We start from the raw sequence: 20,735 nt of genomic DNA, 5'->3' as shown, positions 1-20,735 counted from the left end.
AAATAAATGGACACAAAGATTTTCTTTGCAGCATTATAGAAAAAAATCAGAAGCAACTTAAATGAACATCATTGCAAAAAGGGTAAGTTCATTATGGTGCATCAGTGGGAGGTTAATTGTGTAATTGTCTCTCCCTTTCCTGCATCATTAGTTGACCTTCTCTACTGGGTCTTTCTTTCTTTCTTTCTTTCTTTCTTTCTTTCTTTCTTTCTTTCTTTCTTTCTTTCTTTTTCTTTTTTTTGATGTTTATTTTTAAGAGAGAGTGCATGCATGTGTGCAGGGGAGGGGCAGAGAGAGTGGAAGACAGAGGATCCCAAGCTGGCTCTGTGCTGACAGAAAAGACCCCCATGCTGGCTCAAACCCACGAACCATGAACATCATGACCTGAACCAAAGCCAGAAGGTTAACCGATTGAGCCTTCCAGGTATCCCACTGCTGGGTCTTTCCAATCTGCTTACAAATGTGCTGTAATATTTCTTATGTTAAAACAAAAGCCAAACAAACCAAAAGATCTCCTTGTTGGCCTTCATCCCTTTTCCTTACCCTCCTTTCAAACAAAGGTCTCAAGAATTGTCTGTATTTGTTGTTTCCAATTCCTCAATTTGACCTGCCATTCTCCCTGTATCAGGTTATACTAAACCATCATGGCTACATCCAGTGGCCAAGGCTCAGTCTTCATGTTGCTCGATCTGCCAGGAGCCTTTGACATAGAGGACCCCTTCTATGATACGTTTTTCTCACCAGGCTTCCAGGAGACCACACCTTGGTTTTGTTTCTCATTCACCAGTCACTTCTTTTCAAATCTTCCTGACCTTTCTACGTTGAATGGTCATGTGCCCAATTCTTCATCTCTTACTTTTTTCCCCTAAATTACAGTCTCAAATTAACCAGGACTTCATTCTCAGAACTCAACACTTGTATATCCATTGGATACTTGACATATCCACCTGGATGATGGTAACATAAGCTCTGACAGTTATTGTTTTTTTTTCTTTTTTGCAATGCAGGTGCCTGACTTAAGCTGTGATTGCTGATGCATCCACATCAAAGAGGCATCCAGTTCAAAAAAGGCATCCACTTCGAAGATGGCAAACTCCAATTAACACATCTGCTAGCCACACAACCAGATAAAGAGCTAGGCTGCTTACCCCTACCAAAACTCCCTTGTTTTAGAGATCTTGGTTGATTTCAACAACTGATCATTTGGGCCACTTGCTTTTCTCTTCCCATCCATATGCTTTAAATTTATCAATAAAGAGTGAGCCACGAAACCCTCAACCCCCACAAAAGCAGAACCCTGGGTGCATGCTTGCATTCTCTCTCTACCCGTGATCTTGTTGTGTGGCTCCAGGTGTGTTGTGCAATTGCCAGATCCTGTAAGTAATAAACCTTTATTTTTTCAAACTTTCCTGATGGTTATCACTGAAGAGCATCTTGCAATCATAATAAGAATTGCAAGGGCCAGTTCAACCACAACCTTGGTTATTGATAGACTGAGACTAGCACAAACAATGACTAACTTGATCTTGTCTACATTGAACTCTTGATTCCTATCTTACCAACCTCCACCCCAAATCTGTTCTTCCTTTAATTTCCTTCCTCTCCATAATTGGCAACTTCAACCTTCTGTGTGCTCAGGTTAGAAACCAGGCATCATTTTTGCCTCCTTTCTCCCAGGACTCACAGCAGCTGGCAAATCTGATCAGTTCTACCTTTGAACAATATTCAGTAGACCACTTCTCACCACCTCTGCCATTACGACCCTAACTCCCATCATCTATCACTTTGGCTACAATAGCCTTCTAACTGGTCGCTGCCTCTACCCGCTGTAGTTTATTTTCTGAACAAAGCCAGAGTAATTTTTTTTAAGTTTATATATGTATTGAGAAGGGGGGAGAAGACACACACACACACACACACACACACACAGAAAGCAAGTGAGGGAGGGGCAGAGAGAGAGGAAGAGAGAGAATCTCACACAGGCTCCATGCTCAGCTTAAGGCAGGGCTTGGTCTAACAGTGCATGAGATCATTACCTGAGCCAAAGTCAAGAGTCAGGCACTAAACCAACTGAGCCACGCAGGTGCTTCTTTAAGCCATAAATTAGATTGTATCACTACTTTCCTAGAAACCCTCCAGAGGCCCCACTTGTTCTTCCCAACAGCATCCTCTCTTCCTCTGTCCATCCCTTCACCCCTGTCCCAGCCTGCATCTTCTACCAATCTTCCCCACATTTTACCCCTTCTGTTCTGGTCTTCTTGCTGCTCTTCAAACACAGCAAGCTCCCTCTGACTTCAGGGCCTTTGTATGTACTGCCTCACTGTTAGGAATACTCTTCCTGAGATATATGCAGGGCTCATACCCTCATTTCATGCAGGTCTCTACTCAAACAATACCTTTTCAGAGATGCCTTCCCTAATCAGACTATTTTAAAATATCACTTTGCCTATCTGTCACTGTCTGCCTCCTTACCTTGCTTTATTTATTTATTCTACTTCAGCACTTTCCATCATTGATTTATAATATTCTCTCTGTATTAGAAGGCATTATTTAAGATAGGGATATTGGCAATTTTGCTTACTGTTGATTCACAGAAACTAGACAATGCCTGGCTTACATTAGAAGCTCAATAATATCTTTTGAATGAATAAATGAATTAAACACGTACATAATCTAATATTCAGTGAAATAAGCATAATGCAAAGTTGTATACTTCCATACGTAATACAAAGTATGTATACTTTATAACTATATAAATGTGTTAAAATCTGTAAAGGGATACAAACACATTAAAATAATTCTGAGTAATGGTTTTTGAATACAATGTTACATTGTTAGATTAATTTCCAAGAGTTTTAAAATGTAAAATCACCATATATATCTGGGAAATGATATCAGTTGGCAGTTACAGAGAATGCAGTTGCTTATTTTGAGAAATGACTAGCTTCAACCACAGATCTCAGGGGAAAGTAGCCACAGTAATTTCAGAGTTGATACCACTCACATACACTTGAACATTATCTCCTGTTCAGGATAGCACACCAGTTAAGTGCAACAATTTGGAGTCAGATGGTCTGGGTATGAAGCCCAGTTATTTCACTTAATAGCTATATGACTTTGTGCTCGTTACTTAACCACTATCAAGGTCAGTATTATTTTCAGACTTTTTTTTTAGATTCTCAGCAAAATTGAGTGAAAGGTATAGAGGTTTCCCATATACCTCCTGCCCCCACACATGCTAGTCTACCCCATTATCAACATCCTTCACCAGAGTGGAATACTTGTTACAATTAATGAAATTATGACACACATTATAGTCACCTAAAGTTCATAGTAAACATTCGTGCTCTCTTTTGGTGTTGTACATTCTATAGGTTTGGACAAATGTATGATGATATATATCCACCATTATAGTATCATAGGGTATCTTCCCTGCTCTAAAAATCCTCTGTGCTCCATCTATTCACCCCTTCCTTTTCCTGAACCCCTGGCAATCACTGATCTTTTTACTGTCTCCATAGTTTTGTCTTTTCCAGAATATCATATAGTTGGAATCATAGGAGCCAATCTCAGATTGCTTCTTTCACTCAGTAATATGAATTTAACTTCCCTCCATGTCTTTTTATGGCTTTTTTTTTTCACTCCTTTTTAGCACTGAATAATATTCCATTGTCTGGAGGTACCAAAATTTATTTATCTGTCCACCGACTGAAGGCTATCTATGTTGCTTCCAAGTTTGGGCAGTTATAAATAAAGCTGCTCTAAACACCAATGTGCAAGTTTTTGTGTTCAAGGTCATTTTTTTTAGTACCCTCCTTGGAGGGTTGTTGTGGGGGTTAATTGAGATAAAGCTTCTAACATGCTTAGCACACTGCCTGGAACCTGGTATGCATTCAATAAACGTTACCACTCATTATATTTTTATTATTAAGCTGGCCAGATAGTTTTGCCTTATTTCACAGAGAAGGAAACTGAAATTCAAAAAACTTAAATGGCAACCAACGAGTGGCAAAATTAGGGCTCTTAACCAGGCCTTCTAATTCTAAATCCAATTGTCCTATTATGTCATGTGGACATTCTGCAGAAGACAAGCAAAGGCTAGACTCACTCTGCTTAGTATGGAAAATGATGCTTTGTCTCTTAGTCAACTTTACTGTCATTTTATTTAAATTATAATTTACAATGAATTTTATACACATAGCAACTCCTATAATATATCACAAGATAATTATATGTCTTTACTAATGAACTAGTTAACAATGTTTAAAGGGATGAGGGAGATGGGAATGGCTAGTTTAATCAGATACATTGTCTGTAGATCACCTTGTAAGCACCAAACAAAGATTCTGGAATCAAACAAGGAATTTTCAAAATTCACATGTAATCACATTACTAAAAAACTTTTTGCAAAAGATGTTTATTGAGAAATGTAAGCTGCCAAAAATATAGAAGTAACATGAGAATGACCATGGCTTGAAATAATGGTGTGTTCACCTGGGGATTCAGGAAATCTGACATAACTAGAACACCTATGACCTGGAAATAACTATAAGTCTATTTACATGAAAGACTAAGGAACTTCTTGGGAAGAAAACTGTGCTAAGAAAATTGAAGACTGGTTCTCAAAAGAGGGGTTTAAGGACAATGGACTCAAGTGAAATGGAAGAGGAGGTCTAGACTTAGAACTCTGGAGAAGTCAAGCCTGAAACAAAACAAAACAAAACAAAACAAATTTTGGGCACTTACAGAACTAAGGAACACACAAGAATGGTAGAAGGAGGGCACGAGAGAGATCCCCTTTCTTCAGCGATGAATACAGAGCAGAGCTCAGTCCACAGAGTGCTCAGTCAGCTAACACATATGGGTCCTCAATGAGGAGAGTCAGCAGCAATCAGAGAACAGTGTCCTTGGTGCATGTATCAATGGCACCAGCATCAGTGCTGGAAGCCTCATAAAGACACAGGCAGATATCACCACTGCCGACAGACAGCCATGGCAACTTTGAGACACAGGAGACTCCAGAACAGGTGACCCCAGTGAGCAAGGGCAGGAGACTTCTTTCTCTTCTATATGCCATACAAAACGAAAAGAACTGTGTATATGCGAAAGCCAATGTCTTCTAGGGATTCTCAGCAAATATCAGGGTAAGAAAATTGAAGAAGGCTGATGATCTGGTTAATAGTCGGTGCTGATATGTGTGGGGAGGCAGGCAGTAGGGAGATTGCCAGTAATTCCCATGTTGCTAGGGCAACATGGGATTCTTTGACTTTAGGGATGTCGCATACTCCAACATGCTATTCTTTTTGTCACTCTGCAACTGCCTTACTCTATCATCACTCAGTTCTCAGCTTACATGACCCTTCCTCAGGGGCTCTTTTGCCACACACACTACTTCTCGATTGAAATTAAATTAAATTTCTTATTCCCTCGGCTGAAATTAATTCTAAAGATGGTGACCGTTAGTATCACTCAAAGTCTCAAGAAAGTTCAAATAAATAATCAAGATGTTGGAATAGCTTCAGAACAGAATAATAAGAGATGAGATCAATCTTTAATTATTTTCTAACAAGCTACAAATAAAAATTTCACAGTAAGTCTAGAATAAAATAACATAAAATTTCACTCACTGAATGTGTGAGAATAAATCCACATGTTATTAACTCATCAGAAATCTTCTGAGTACATTATTTTTCAATTTTGTATTACCATATAATAAAAATACAGAAGCAACATTCATTATTCATATACCCATTAGAGTATATATATATCATTTCTGTTTGTATTGCACTGAACTAGAGAAATATATGGGAACCTCATAATTTATCATTCCCTCTACTCCAAATGCAATAATAAAGTTTTGTAATTTATTAACATCAGTAGAATCATTCTTGATAGAAAAAGAAAACAAAAATCTTAACTATTTCTGGTAAGCAAATGCAGCTTATTTGATGTGCTTTCTTTACAGTGTTCAATTTTTGACTATTGCTGGCTGTCATGTCTTTTGAGGAAGACAATTGCTAAAGAACAAATCCTCAAAGACAATTTATTGGGTTCTCTGAGTTCAAAATGTATTTATTAGAATTTTAAAAATAGATAATCTATTTTCCACTTCATCTAAACATCCTGAGATAGACATAAAAAAGTGAGTTTATATGAACCTCAGCCAAGTATATAGATGTTTTTTTACATTAGAGTTTTCCTAGCCTTACAAAAAAACATTGGCAGTGAATTAAATCTTACCAAGTGCTATTATGTACCTTTAAGGCCAAATGGATATGTGATTTGTAAATATGTTTACATATTTGGTTTATTATAATCAATAACTTTATCAGCTCTGAAGATAATCATGAAAACTAGGGAAAATTAGGAAAATTTCATGCATATCAACAAATTATTAGACTCCTGCTGTGAATCTGAAAATGAATTAGCAAGATAGAAAACACCATTTGAGAATTTACATTGTGAGGAGATCAAAATAAACACTATGTAAAATAAAAGCTAACTTAAATGCCACATAGACTGTGTCTTCACATTAAAAAAAATTGAGCTTGATTTAAAAAAAGTGTAACTTAGTTGTCTAATCAGGGTGGCAAAGAACACGTTATAAAATAAGAAATAACTAATCAAGGAGTATGAATAAGTCCTGTCCTCTTTGCTCTTCACTCTTTCCTTTTGCCTGCTGCTCGTTTGTTTCCCTGACGTGCAATGGATGTTTACTTGATTCACTCAGGAAATATTTACTGAGCGTCTAATATATGCCAAACACTGTATACATTGGGCATAAAGTGGTTATTAAGGCACTATTTCTGCTCCCTCCCCCCATTCTTTGCTGTTCTTATCAAAGCCAAATCTCTCCACTTTTGCTCCCATCTCCTGACATATGCTCAAGAATTTTCTTCCTCTTCTGTCTTCCACATCATCAGCCCTTTCCTCACTACTGGATTATTCCAACAGGTACATAAATATACATAAGCCATCTGGAAAATCAAACCTTCATGGAGTCCACATCTCTCTGTACTGATTGTCCATGTCTTTGCTTCCCATCACATGAAATATTTTTGAGCAAATCCTCTATTGTCTCTGCTTAATCCTTATCTCTGGTTCACTCTTCAACTGCTCTGGTCTGATACTGACCCAACTAAAAGAAACCAGTCTTGTCCAGATCGCCAATGACCTCCAAGTTGCCAGGTCTAACAGAAACATGCATATTCTCATCTCTTTCTCAGCAGCTATTTGGTACAGTTGACTACTCTTTCCTTCTTGAAACTTTCTACTCTTAGCTTCTGTGGTATCATATTCTCCCAGCTTTTCAGTGGGAGAACTTCAGTGATGTTCCTTCTCATTTCCTTTTTTGACTCTTCTTCCACCCAAATTCTAAATGCTGATGGGATTGAGGGCCTCTTCCTGGACCCTTATTATTTTCAATATGTATCTAAGGAAATATTGATCCAGTCCCAGCCTTTGCACACTCTGATGTTGTTCAAATATCTACCTCCAGCCCACGTCTGTCTCCGGAGTCCCATAGACTCATGCATCTAACTGCTACCTGATACCTTTAAGGAGATGTCTAAAAGGAACCTCAAATTTAATATGTCCAAAATTGAGATTCAGATTATTCTTAAACCTGTTATTCTTCTAAGTTTCTCATTTTAGCAAATTGAACTACAAATCATCCAATTGCAAAAGATAACAATCTGGGGAGCAACTGTAAATCCTTTCTCTCCCTCATATACCACATCCATTCCATCCTCAAGATCTGTCAGTTCTGCCTCCAAATACACAAGAAGTCTTCCCACTTCGGTCTATCTCCACTGTCAGCACTAAGTTCAGTTACCATCATCTATTTCTTGGGATACTATTATAGCATTCTTGTTCCCATTCTCGTCCCTTTTCAATCCATTCTTCACATAGCATTAAAAGAAATCTTTTAAAAATGTGAATAAGATCACATCTGTTCAACCCAAAAATTCTTTAAGGCTTCTTTCCCACTGCTTTTAGAATAAAGTCCTAGCTTCTCACTAAGGCCTACAAAGTTCTACATATTTATGTCTCCAGCTTACTTTGTCAGTTTCATCTTCCTGTCTTTCCAATGCTCTAGCCACACTGGCATGCTCTCTACTTTGCAAACCTTTTTACGGGCTGCTCCTTCTGTTTCCAATGTTGTTCTGCTAAATCTTGAATTGCTTTACTTTCATTCTTTAGGTGTTGGCTCAGAGTCCATCCTCATGGAGGCCACTCTAACCATCTTATCTAAAGAAGCACCCCACCCCCACCCTCATCACAATCTCTATCTCAGTACCCTGTGTGCTTCTTCCATAGGCCTTATTAGAACCTCTAATAAATACATTTGTGTAATACATATATGTATAAATATATATGTGTATATATATACATATACAAGAGAGAGTATCTATCAATATACTATCTATATCTATAAATATCTATATATTATCTCTATAGATATCTATGTCTACATCATCTATATCTGTATCTATATATCTGAATGTTAGAAATTTGAGGAGTAAGCCACATTTTCCCTGTCCACCCCAGTGTCCATCAGAATTCCTGGCACATAAGTAGATGTTCAATAAATACTTGTTGGCCAGACAAATGGAAGCAAACAGAAAATAACAAAGAGTAGAAGGAAACAGAAAATAACAAATAATTGTCTAAAGGCCCTGGTAGAGGAAGAACAAGGGGCTTCATAAGCATCTTTTAAGGGTATCTAATCCTTCCATCAGGGAAGAGAAATAAGGTCAACTTATTTCCCTGACCATACCTATACACACTGACCTTCACTTCAGAGAACACTCCAATGTACCCATAGAACAAACCACATTATTTAGCCATGTAGTATAAGTCTGTCTATATATGTTAAATATATATATACACATATATTACATGTATATTATATGTACCTATATTAAATAAAACACACTCAAAACTAAATATATCACTACATCATGTATTTTGTTTTAAGTGCTGGGTATATTGTTCTTAATTCTTTATCACAAGTTAAAGATTCTGATTGAAGTCTAAGCATCACATGTATATTTCCTCTAAAATAAATGTATTTATATAGAATTTCAGCAAGATAATGTCTCAAAAAAGTTGAGAGCCATGGGAGAAGCTTACATGTACTTCTTACAATAAACAATGCCCAGGTGTGATATTTCTATTTTTTATCATTAGAGGTCTTACAGCACTGATTTTTTCACAACATGGACATATATGTTCACTTGGAGATATATATATCACTTGGAGATATATATTTATATATATTGGAAGAAAATATATTATATATATATATATATATATATATATATATATATATATAAATCACAAAATACATATTAGAAAATCCTTACTGATGAGAAAGAAAGAACACTTCAAATGTTTCATGAACAAATCATTTTAAAGAAGAGGGGGTTTTCATAAAATAAGCCCAGTCTGAGACTTGTATATAAATGTACAGCACCCAGGGCGCCTGGGTGGCTCAGTCGGTTGAGCGTCCGACTTCAGTTCAGGTCATGATCTCGCGGTCTGTGAGTTCGAGCCCTGCGTCGGGCTCTGTGCTGACAGCTCAGAGCCTGGAGCCTGCTTCCGATTCTGTGTCTCCCTCTCTCTCTGACCCTCCCCTGCTCATGCTCTGTTTCTATCTCTCTCTCAAAAATAAATAAAACATTAAAAATTTTTTTTTTATAAATGTACAGCACCCAACATAATGCATGTCACCGGCACTTGGTCACATAGCAGTACAGATCATGGGCAGAATCTTAGAGAGAGCCGCAGCACTCAGGTAGCCTGACCAGCTTTTAATCAGCAGCTTGTTGTAAATAACATCATAACAGGTGATTCAGAAGAATCAACGGTCACAGTGATATAAATAAAACACAGGAAAGCACAGGGAGTCCTGATGACTATGTTGTCCAGTTTACCTACCTATGTGAGGTGTAACAAGCATCTGGAAACATGATGCCCACATCGGAATGTGCTGCTGGACTGTACAGTTTAAGACTATTGTGAATGTGGGCACACACATTGGTTTAGCTGTTTTGCCAAAAGCTAACAAAGGAGAGTAATAACAGAACATCTCTTCCTGCCATATCTGGACCTTGCCTACCTCTCTTAACTTGTTTAAACCATTTTTCTTTCTTTGGTGTGGCTGTGGAGTTTGATTGTGAAATCCCCGAGCACTTACAGAATGAGATACACTATCAAAGAGAGATAGGAACCAGTTGACACAATAAGTCAGTGATGAGGGAAGAAGGGGATGGGGCCAAGGGGATGATTAAGGAGAAACTTGAATATATAAAGTTTTATATCAATAATAATCCTAAGAGCTAATGCCTAGGTAGCACTTGCTATGTTGCAGTCACTGTAAGAGCTTACCCGTAATACACTGACCTAATTCATCTTTGCAACGAACTCGTGAGGTAGGTAAAATTATTATCCTCATTTACTAATGAGAAAACTGAGGCTCAAAATGTTAATGGCTTTCTCAAGATTACATGTCTATTAAGTCATGAACATTCTCTCCCTACACACACACACACACACACACACACACACACACACACGGGATTCATTATCATGGAGAAGATCATACTTAAACTAGTTAAAAAAAAACTACTGTGGCATAGTAGAATGAGAGTTGAATGAAAACGTGATGTAATAACACAATATATCTCATAAAATATAAAGATTTAGGTTATGATCCTGGATTTCCCAGGATCCAGTTGGGCACTTTATAACACTTTATAATATTGGAATACAGCTTTCCTTTTTTTTTTTTTTTTTTTTTTTGGAATACAGCTTTCTTAGCTCTAAATGGATAGGGCTGGATCCTACAATGTTAAGGCCCACTGTGATAATTAATTTTATGTGTCAATTTGACTGGGCCACGAGATGCCCAGATATTTGATTGAACAATACTCAGGGTATGTCTATGATTGTGTTTCTGAATGAAATTACATTTGAATTGGTTAACCTAGTAAAGAAGACTGCCCTCCCCAATGTGGGTGGGCCTCATCCAATCTGTTCAAAGTCTGAATAGAACATAAAGGCTGAGTAAGAATACTGCTCTCTCTGCTTATCTGTCTTCAAGCTGGGACATTGGTCTTCTGCTTTAGGTCTGGCTTGGACTAGAGCTTAACACCATTGGTTCTCCTGGTTCTCAGGCCTTTGAACTCATACTGGCACTATATTATTGGCTTTTCTGGATCTCCAGCTTGCCTACCACAAATCTTGGAATTTCCTAGCCATCTTAACCATGTAAGCTAATTTCTTATAATAAATTATATATTTATGAATATGAATATATATTCATTCCCTAGTGGTTCTGTTTCTTTAGAGAACTCAGATTAATATGCCCATCTAATAATACTCACAATCTATAACAGTTTTTTCAAATATACTATGACTGAATTCTTTCTCGCACATCCTCCTTGAATTTGTAGAAAGTTTTTGTTTCCACCCTATAGACATAAGGATAAAAACAGATGGTGTGGGGGTGTAGCAGAGTAGACTGTGGTTACCAAATTGAGAGAATATTTATTGGAAACCTATAAGAGTCAGTTTTGTCTTTTGCCCACATTGTTGAACAGAATGCTTATACAAACGAAGTAGTCATCACCCTCTAGTTTAGCTCCCTTGTCTGACAGCAAAGAAAAAATACGAGGTTATATGGAGTTCTCACTGAAAAGAAATAAATGGTTATACTAAAATAATTATTGAATTATTCAGAAAATATGAGCAACATCAGCTTTAAAAAAGCTGTCTTTGCAGACACAATTTATTAAATTAATGCAACCTTATAAAAAGTAATATTTTTACAAATGCCCTTCCTTGTTTCACAAAGTACTGTTTTATTTACTCCATTAGGCAATGATGAGCAAATTATACTCAGAAGAGGTGTGTATAAGAAGTCATACTTTGTGAGATTTTAATCAATACTAGTTATGGGAATCAGGTATATGATACAACAGTTAAAATGCCTTTGTATATTGGTATCAATGATGGGGCAGTGAATTTGTAGTTAGCCCTAAATGTACTGTGATACTTTTTGCAAACACATGTTAGATAGAAATTAAGAATCAAGGCATGTTAAAGTGATGGGATCTTAGAGATTATGTTGTTTTAGCTCTCTCAATTTACAAATGTATTTATCAAATCCAAAGGAAGGCAGCTTCCCATGCACACAGCTATTGGGAGGTCACACAGCTAGACCGGGTTTTCAGAGTTCCATGTCAGGAATCCTTTCTCTTTATTTGCCATATTTATAACTAGTGTCAATATTTTGAGATATAGCATTTCAATATATGATTCTGTGAGAACATAAATAATTAACTGCTTTCAGCATTGAATACAATTTTTTCCAATGTGGTATTTTGGAAACTTCTTATTTAAAAAAGAATTAGGCCTGAAATGGCAATATGAATGTAACTTTTGGCATATCCATGTCAGAATGACCTACTCCAACTCATAAGAAGGAATTAGTGTTTGGGTATATTATTATCACATAGATTTAGCTTATATTACATGTCTACATGAAGTACAAGCCTAATTTAATAAGAGTAAGCTGTTAATTTTGTCTTCAAAACCAAAATTTAGAAAGAATATTTATATCTTATAAAAGTAAATTTTTTTATTTGGGGTCATGCTGAAGTTTTGTTACTGAAGCATTTGCTGTCTGCTTATGTGCCAAAGAGAATGGTCATGTTAAAGTGTTGTATTGTCCCTAGAATCCCTGCAACATCTCTGCAAATTTCATCACACCAACACCTTTTCACGGCCAATGGCATCCAGGAGCCCATTCTGGACATGGAGAGTTAGTAGCTTCCAGTCACAGAGATAGGAATTGTGGTAAACTAAAGAAGCATCTCAGGGGGTTTCCAGGTCAATAACAAATTGAAATGTCCAGAGTTGGATAAATTTAATTGGGAACATCAAGAAGGAGAAGGAGAACTATATGAATTCAAGTAGATAGAGGCCAATACTTATGCAACAAACATGGAAGTTTGAAGTTTGTGGTAAGAAGATGTACAGAAGATTCACTGGGCCACTGGATAGCAATTTTTCAGACAGTTCCTATGGACTCAAATGTGGGAATTCTGGGGTCATGTCTGCATAAAGAAAGATTTTTCTATCATTCCCTATCACCTATCAGAAGACAGAACCGTTTGTTTTTACTTTCTAAGTGTAATTAGATCATTTCTCCATATTGATGAAGAAATATTATACAAATTGACAATCATTCTATAGAACTGTTTGTCATACCTCTTCCTGTCTGCTGCTAAAATGTGTGTGTGTGTGCACGCGTGCGTGTGTGTGTGTACGCTCTTACGTTCATGGCAGGGACTAGTGTAAGAGGCACACAAGGTGCAAAATACAAGGAGGTGCTCAATCTTACAGTTGAGCTGAGGTCAAGTATTTTGAATATTTCTTATTAGAAATGGGACCAGAATCAGTCTGTTTGCATGACTCTGGGAGCGAGGACCTCTTCGTATTTTGTGCCCTTCGTGCCTCTTTTGCCTCACTCCAGTCCTGGCCCTGTGTGTGTGTGTGTGTGTGTGTGTGTGTGTGCGCGCGCGCATACGCATGTGCATTTTAACTCCAAATTTGGGTCTTTAATTCTTATGCTCTTTATAGTTAGGTTGATCAAGCCTATTTTGTTTTGGCATTTGAAGACACCTGATGCTAGCCATTTATGTAGTAAGTAAATTTACCTACACTTCATAGCAATATTATATGAACATCTATTGGCTCTTTACAATTGAATAAAGGTTTACCCAAGGCCACACAAGAATTAACAGAAACAGGATTGGAATCAGTCTGCTTCCTGGTTCCTTGCTTCCATCACACCACCCACTGCCTTCACATCCAAGGACAGACTGTTGACAGTCCTGATGAATGTGTGAACATGCTGGGAACCACAGGCCATTGCACTGGAGTTTATAAAAACTGAACTTTAAGATGATTGCTTTTACAAAATGAAATTTCTATTTTTTCCAGTCCTTGTGAACATTTCAAAATATAATATAGAAAAAATAAATATCATTCCTATTTTCACCAAAAGATAGCAGCTAATATTTTATATATCTCTCCCCAGGCTTATTTTCTCACATACAAACAAGATACTATGTGCCTTTTTTTTATTATTATTATTGCTTTTAAAAGAAATAGCCTTATACTCTATGATGTTATCCTTTTGTTTAAACTTAATATCTGATGCCATTTTTCTCGGTTAAAATGTGGGTTTATCTCATATAAATATTTAAAATTGTTAAAAATTAATCTTCATGAGTGGACCTTTATGTTGTTTCCTGCAACATTTTTATCCTGCAACATTCTTTGTACATTTCTTGTATTACTTTCTTAGGATTTATAAAATTAGAATTACTGGGTCAAAATCCATGGCTTTTTGAGAGAATTTGATAATTTTGCCAAATTACCAGGGAGGTTATAAAATGCTCATTTCCACTGACAGTTTTAGTGTAGAGCTGGTTGCCTTTTAATAGGATTAATGTTTTTCTGTATTTAAGATAAGCCCATTCATTTAAAATTTTTGCTGTTATTCTATGTCATCAGTTGTTCTTATTTCTAGAGCCATCAAACACTGAAATCAATTATTAAAATTTTTTTTAAAAACATTAATTTTTGTGAGAGAGAGAGAGCAGAACAAGGGAGGAGCAGAGAGAGAGGGAGACACAGAATCAGAAACAGGCTCTAGGCTCTGAGCTGCCAGCACAGAGCCTGACACGGGGCTCGAACTCACGAACCGCGAGATCATGACCTGAGCCGAAGTCAAACGCTTGACCAACCGAGCCACCCAGGTGCCCCTGAAATCAATTAATTTACTCATTCATTCATTCATTCATTTATTTTTCAAATACTTATTGTGTACACAGCAAGTTTTACATGTGATAGAGGAAAATATAAATAAGAGTATTCTCCCTCAAAAATTACCTGTGTGACCACACAACATCAACTGATATGAAGCACTGGCTTAAAGAGTCATGAACTATCTCATTTAATCCTCACTACAACCAAATGGAGTGGATTCCATTATTTTCCCCACGGTGTAAATGAGGAAACTGAGGTGTATTGCTCAACATCACACAGTTTGTAAATGGTAGAGTTAAGATGTAAATTCTGGCAATTTGACACTATGCTCTTAACCACCATGTTACAATGTCTAAAAGATATACACAAATAGATCCAATATTAGAAAAAATATGTGGTAAGACCAGTGTGTGTGGCTCCTGGCCAGAAACAGGATACAGCATGTAATTGGTTCAAAGCAAAAAATTCTTGACATGGTAATAGAACCTCAGGTGCTGATGTGGTCTCTTCCCTGGCTAAGTGATGTAGAAGGTACTGAACCTGTAGTTCTGGCCTCTTCAGATCTGGTATATTTCTTACCCTTACAGGCCTAAGCTCAGCAAACCAATACAGACATGACTTCATGATAGATCAAGGAGAAACAGAGGAGCTTTATCCCCTCACTTGCCTCTTGATCCTGTGTACATTCCTGATGCTGCTTGACTGCCTGTTTGGGAGTCATCTGAAAAGAAAACAACCTTGAACTGAGTCTGAGTTATTCTTTCCAGTCTTTGACTCTAGACTAGGAGTTTGGACCTGTTCTAGCTCACCATTTCCAGCAAAATACCATAATCGTTAAAATATTATAATAGTTCAAAAGAGAGTTAAGGTGATCAGGGATGATTCTACTACATCTCTTGGCTGGATGGGCCTTGATGGGTGGAACTTCAGTTTGGAAAAGGATGGGAAGAACATTTCCATAGAATCCATAATAGGCAGGCAGCATTGCACGCCTATAGAAGATGTTGTATTGGTGGGGGGTGATAAGAAATCCAGTTTGACCAAAGGTTTTGGCATATATATGGGGTATGGTGGAAACAATGAACAAGGAATGCAAGTTAGGTCCAAATTACCGAGAGCCTTGATTGCCACGCTATGAAGTTTTATTTTGATTTTGCATGTTCTGGGAAACCACTAAAAGTTAAACTATTGAGCGCAGCAATAAAATTCCTCTATAAATGATTCTCAAAATCCCTTTGCAAATTCTTAGCACGCAGTTTCCCCACCAGGACATTTACATATTCCTTTAGATCCAGACATCCAATACTGCCAATTGTTCCCTCCCCACACACACCATGTCATTTTATACCCCCATGCCTTTCCGTTGCTTATTCTTTTCTGAATTGTTTTGAGCCCCCCATTTCGTTATCAAATCTTACTTATCCCAAAAGCCCCGCCTAAGTGCTACTTCCATGATATCCTTATCCCAAATCAGGAATTTCCCTTTTTCTTTCCTACAGCTGATTTCTTTCTGCCTTATTTACTTGCTCTGTGTGGATATATTACTGGGAGGTTGACCCAACAGCAGTTTCTAAGGACCTTCTTTCTCCCTTGCTGCTTCCAACAGAGGGGTTGGAAAAATGAAGTACTCATTTCTGGAGCATTCTGTCCAGCTAAGTGTGGTCCCATGGCACAGTTCTGACAAATAGGCAGGGCACTTAATAGGGAAGCTTATGCTTCCTTATAAAGGATACAGGCACCAGGGGGAAGCTCTCTGCCTCCTCCTCCTGCTTTGAACACAGACATGATGCTCAGAGACGTGGCAGCTACCTTAAGATCATGAGGTGGAAAGCACAAAGTCAGAAGTACAGGCCAAGGATGGCAAAGTGAAGAGATGGGATGTTGTTGAACTACTGCATCTGACTAGGACTGCTCACATACGGACACCTTACATGTGAGAAATTAAAATTATTTACTGCATGAGCTAGTGTTTTGTTTCTTGCTGCTGAGTGCATTCCTAGTGGATACAATCTACTTGTCCATCATTACCACCAGATTCTAAGTTCTTGGTTTAATATATTTTAAATTCTTTGATGAAAATTTTCAAGTATCTTTGTCTTTCCATTTATTTTTTTTTATCCTAACCATTTGTTAATAGTGCTGAATAAGTGCTGAATTGACTGACTATAGTTTCATCTACCAATGTGATCAATTCAACTAAGAGTGAGAAAGGAAGAAACTAAATATAACAGCTAACTAAACACTACTTAATATACTTTCTTTAAAAATATCCTGTGAAACACCTGTTAGATTTTAACATTTTTCCATGTTGATATGTTATTTAATCTGGACAAAGCTGAACTCATAATGTTAAATTTCCACTTTATTTAGATGAACTTTGGAATGGAAGACATATTAGTACTTTGTTTTTGCAAGCTATCATGCAAGGAAAAGATAAACAACTAGCAGGAGTCATGTAAATACAGCTGGACTTTCCAGTGATGTCATCGTGTTTCACTCCTTGTTTGCACTCTTCCCCAATAAATACATCCAGGTAAGCATCTGCTATGTTCATTGAACTCCAAAGATCCACCCTGAAGTTATTTTCAGTACTTCTGTCCCAATAAAAACTTCTTTCATTTAAAATTAATAACCAATTGCTGTCATTGAATGGGAAGACACAAAACACATAGAGTCCCTAGAATTTATTTTGTAGAAGTCAATTATCAAATGTTAAGTGGGAGACTTGCCCAGTATATTTTCTGATGTTGGGTAATAATATTAAAAAAGTTTAGTCTTTAAGAATGTAGACAAAATATCATTACTTTCACAGAGGTCATTTCTCTTATTTTCTTGGTACACATAAAAATCAGTGGTAAAAGGTCAGTATGCATTAACCACTTTTATAAATTTTTTTTTTTAACGTTTTTTATTTTTTATTTTTGGGACAGAGAGAGACAGAGCATGAACGGGGGAGGGGCAGAGAGAGGGAGACACAGAATCGGAAACAGGCTCTAGGCTCCGAGCCATCAGCCCAGAGCCCGACGCGGGCCTCGAACTCACGGACCGCGAGATCGTGACCTGGCTGACGTCGGACGCTTAACCGACTGCGCCACCCAGGCGCCCCGCATTAACCACTTTTAGACTGACCATATAACTTTGTAACAATTACCTGAGTGTAAGTTTTAAAGGATCAGTTTCATCAATATTGAATTAATGCAACAATGCTGCTCTTGTATATAATAAATATAAAATTTATACCACAAACTCATGCTGCCTGGAAATGCTTATAAGAAAGCATTTCTAAGCTAACTTTGTTCAGAATTTAAGTAGTTTCTCAAAGAGAATGAGGATGCTATATGGTGAGACATGTATCTAGCATTTAAAGTGACAATGAAAATCTCAGCGCCAGGCATATATCCCCCCCTTAACAAATTAGCATAATTTTGTGTCTGTCTTTCACAGGAGGACAAAAGCTCTGTGAGCCAATTAGCTTTAAGACCTTGTAGGTAAGAAAATCAAACCTAATTGAAATGCACCACAGCAATGCCGTGACTGCATATCTTGTCAGCATTAACTAGGATCTGACAGATTATTCTTCTAAAGGGTAATGCATATTAGCAAATGTGCAATGAAGCATCTCACAAAAAGTCAGGGCACTCTCTGGTATCATTGTGATTTGTCAGTGACAGTGAGGACAGGGAGATGAAGATTTGCTATAATAAAACTTCCCATCAATAAAAATACAAGATGAAAAGGATTATCTTCAGCATAGATGTTAGATGTTTGCATTGGATGGGCACAACTGCAGTTTTCAAACTGATGCAAAATGACAAGGAAAGGTTCTGTTCTGCAATAATAGTTTCATGGGACATTATTATGAACTGACAGGTGCCTACAAAATATGATATCCTCCTTTTCACCTTGTTTGGAGTTCATGTCAGAGTTCAGTAAACATGTCCCCAAATGTGAAATTCTTCAGGCTTGAAAGGCTCAAAGGCAAAGTGAATAGAGATAATAATTCAATCTAGCGGACCCTTTTTTTTTTTTTTTAACGTTTATTTATTTTTGAGACACAGAGAGACAGAGCATGAACAGGGGAGGGTCAGAGAGAGGGAGACACAGAATCGGAAGCAGGCTCCAGGCTCCGAGCTGTCAGCACAGAGCCCGACGCGGGGCTCGAACTCACGGACCGTGAGATCGTGACCTGAGCTGAAGTCCACCGCTTAACCAACTGAGCCACCCAGGCGCCCCTAGCTGACTCTTAAATACAGAGAACAAACTAAGGGTTACTGGAGGGGTGTTGGGGAAGGGGATGGGCTAAATGGGTGATGGGCATTAAGAAGGGCACTTGTTGGGATGAGCACTGGGTTTCATATGTAAGTGATGGATCACTAAATTCTACTACACTATTATTATTACATTATTACACTATATGTTAACTAACTTGGATTTAAGTAAAATTAAAAAAATTTTCAGTTTAGCTGATTAAATAAGTAGAAGTATTTACTTTCTAAATAATTCTGGGTTTTGGGGGGGAGGAGAGGGGGAACTAGCTTCCAAAATGCTTCAAAGTGAATACTATAGCTGTTAAATAAGTACTCCTAATCAAACAATATCGTTCGGTAGAGGTTGGCCTCCAAGTAAAACACAACAGAAATGCTAGCCTGTCAACCCCAGGCAATTCTGATCTCCAAGATATTTTAATTGTATATTTCCAGATTACTGATGCAAATGTAGGTTGTGCTGGATATTTACAATTATTAATAGCAATACTAACATTTGAACCCTTTGTGCGCACTAGTTCACTGAATTTTTCCCACATCCTTATGCAGGTTTCATTACCATGTCCACTCTGCCAAAAAGAAAACTGCAGATGAAGAGCAGAAGGTCAATAACTTGCCCAAGGTCAAATAGCTATAAGCAGTGGATATAGGGCCCAACTCTATGGCTAGAGCATTATCCATTATATTGCCCTGTAAAGTCAAAATGGATTCCAAAGCAGGCAATAAAGCAAAATTTCAATGGTTTCCTTTAGCACTGACTAATATTTACCGCGAGATTTTCCTGTTTTTAAGACATGACTTCATTTTAGTTTTTCAGCTCACTTTATGTCAGTCAAGAACCCCTCAGAAGATACATTATGCAATTGGTAGGGATTATCAATGTGATTTCCGTCTTTCTGCTACGTTTTAAGGATGGTTTAAAATTTTGCTTTTCCTCTTCACCAGCTGACCTTTCTTTGTCATCTTTTTTTGTATTCTCCCCAATTAGGGAAGCCACAAAATCCCAGAGGTGTTAGAATAGAACAGTTAGCTCACAGCATTGTAAGATGCTGTTCTAAATGCCAATATAATTGTACAAGAGACCTGGCAGTAGGGTGGATGAACAGAACACTTCAAAGGTGCATAAATGTGTATTACCACAGGCACCCACACTACCCTCCAAAAGGCGAGCTTTAGAAATGCATCAGTGCAAATTGTTCCAGAACACAAGAGCTTTCATGAAACATTAACAGTGATTTACAAGGCCAGGTGGACAACTTGTTAGAGCACGTCACTAAAGTGCTTTAAAGGAGAGGAGAGAGAAAAATCCATAGGCCCGCTCCATTTAATCCCCTAAGGAATAAGTTTATTTTCTGCTGTGTGCTCACCTCTAATAAGATCACAGCACTTTTAGAAAGGATGGATATGACTTCTCTAACCCACATCTCCCATCTGAGAAACTGCAATAACAATTAACTATTAATGACAAGAAGAAAATAAGCTTTCTTTTTCCCTTGGCAATCTGTCACAATGAACTCAGCTGGTAGTTTGAGAAGCAGTTCGGTTTGTTTCTCTGTCAAAAGGATATCATCTTAGGGGTAAGAAATGCACATTCTTCAGGAAAGTGGCCTTCTCACAGATAAAACT

The 20,735-nt window shown here is 37.5% G+C and overlaps 1 protein-coding gene and 1 long non-coding RNA gene across 2 annotated transcripts in view; one reads left to right on the top strand and one right to left on the bottom strand.

Annotated features, from left to right (window-relative positions):
- Positions 1 to 20,735, bottom strand: part of PTPRR (protein tyrosine phosphatase receptor type R) — a 247,515-nt gene that overhangs the window by 133,452 nt on the left and 93,328 nt on the right. The gene's annotated exons all lie outside the window — the stretch shown is intronic.
- LOC131519222 (uncharacterized) lies at positions 5,001 to 19,852 on the top strand. The gene is made up of 3 exons (XR_009265537.1): positions 5,001 to 5,144; positions 17,215 to 17,377; positions 19,659 to 19,852. It is a non-coding gene; the product is annotated as an uncharacterized LOC131519222 (long non-coding RNA).

This window comes from Neofelis nebulosa, chromosome 8 (assembly GCF_028018385.1).
Source record: "Neofelis nebulosa isolate mNeoNeb1 chromosome 8, mNeoNeb1.pri, whole genome shotgun sequence".
NCBI classification, from domain to species: Eukaryota; Metazoa; Chordata; class Mammalia; order Carnivora; family Felidae; genus Neofelis; species Neofelis nebulosa.
Note: the sequence above shows the minus strand (reverse complement) of the source record. Positions and strands in the feature narration are given on the sequence as shown.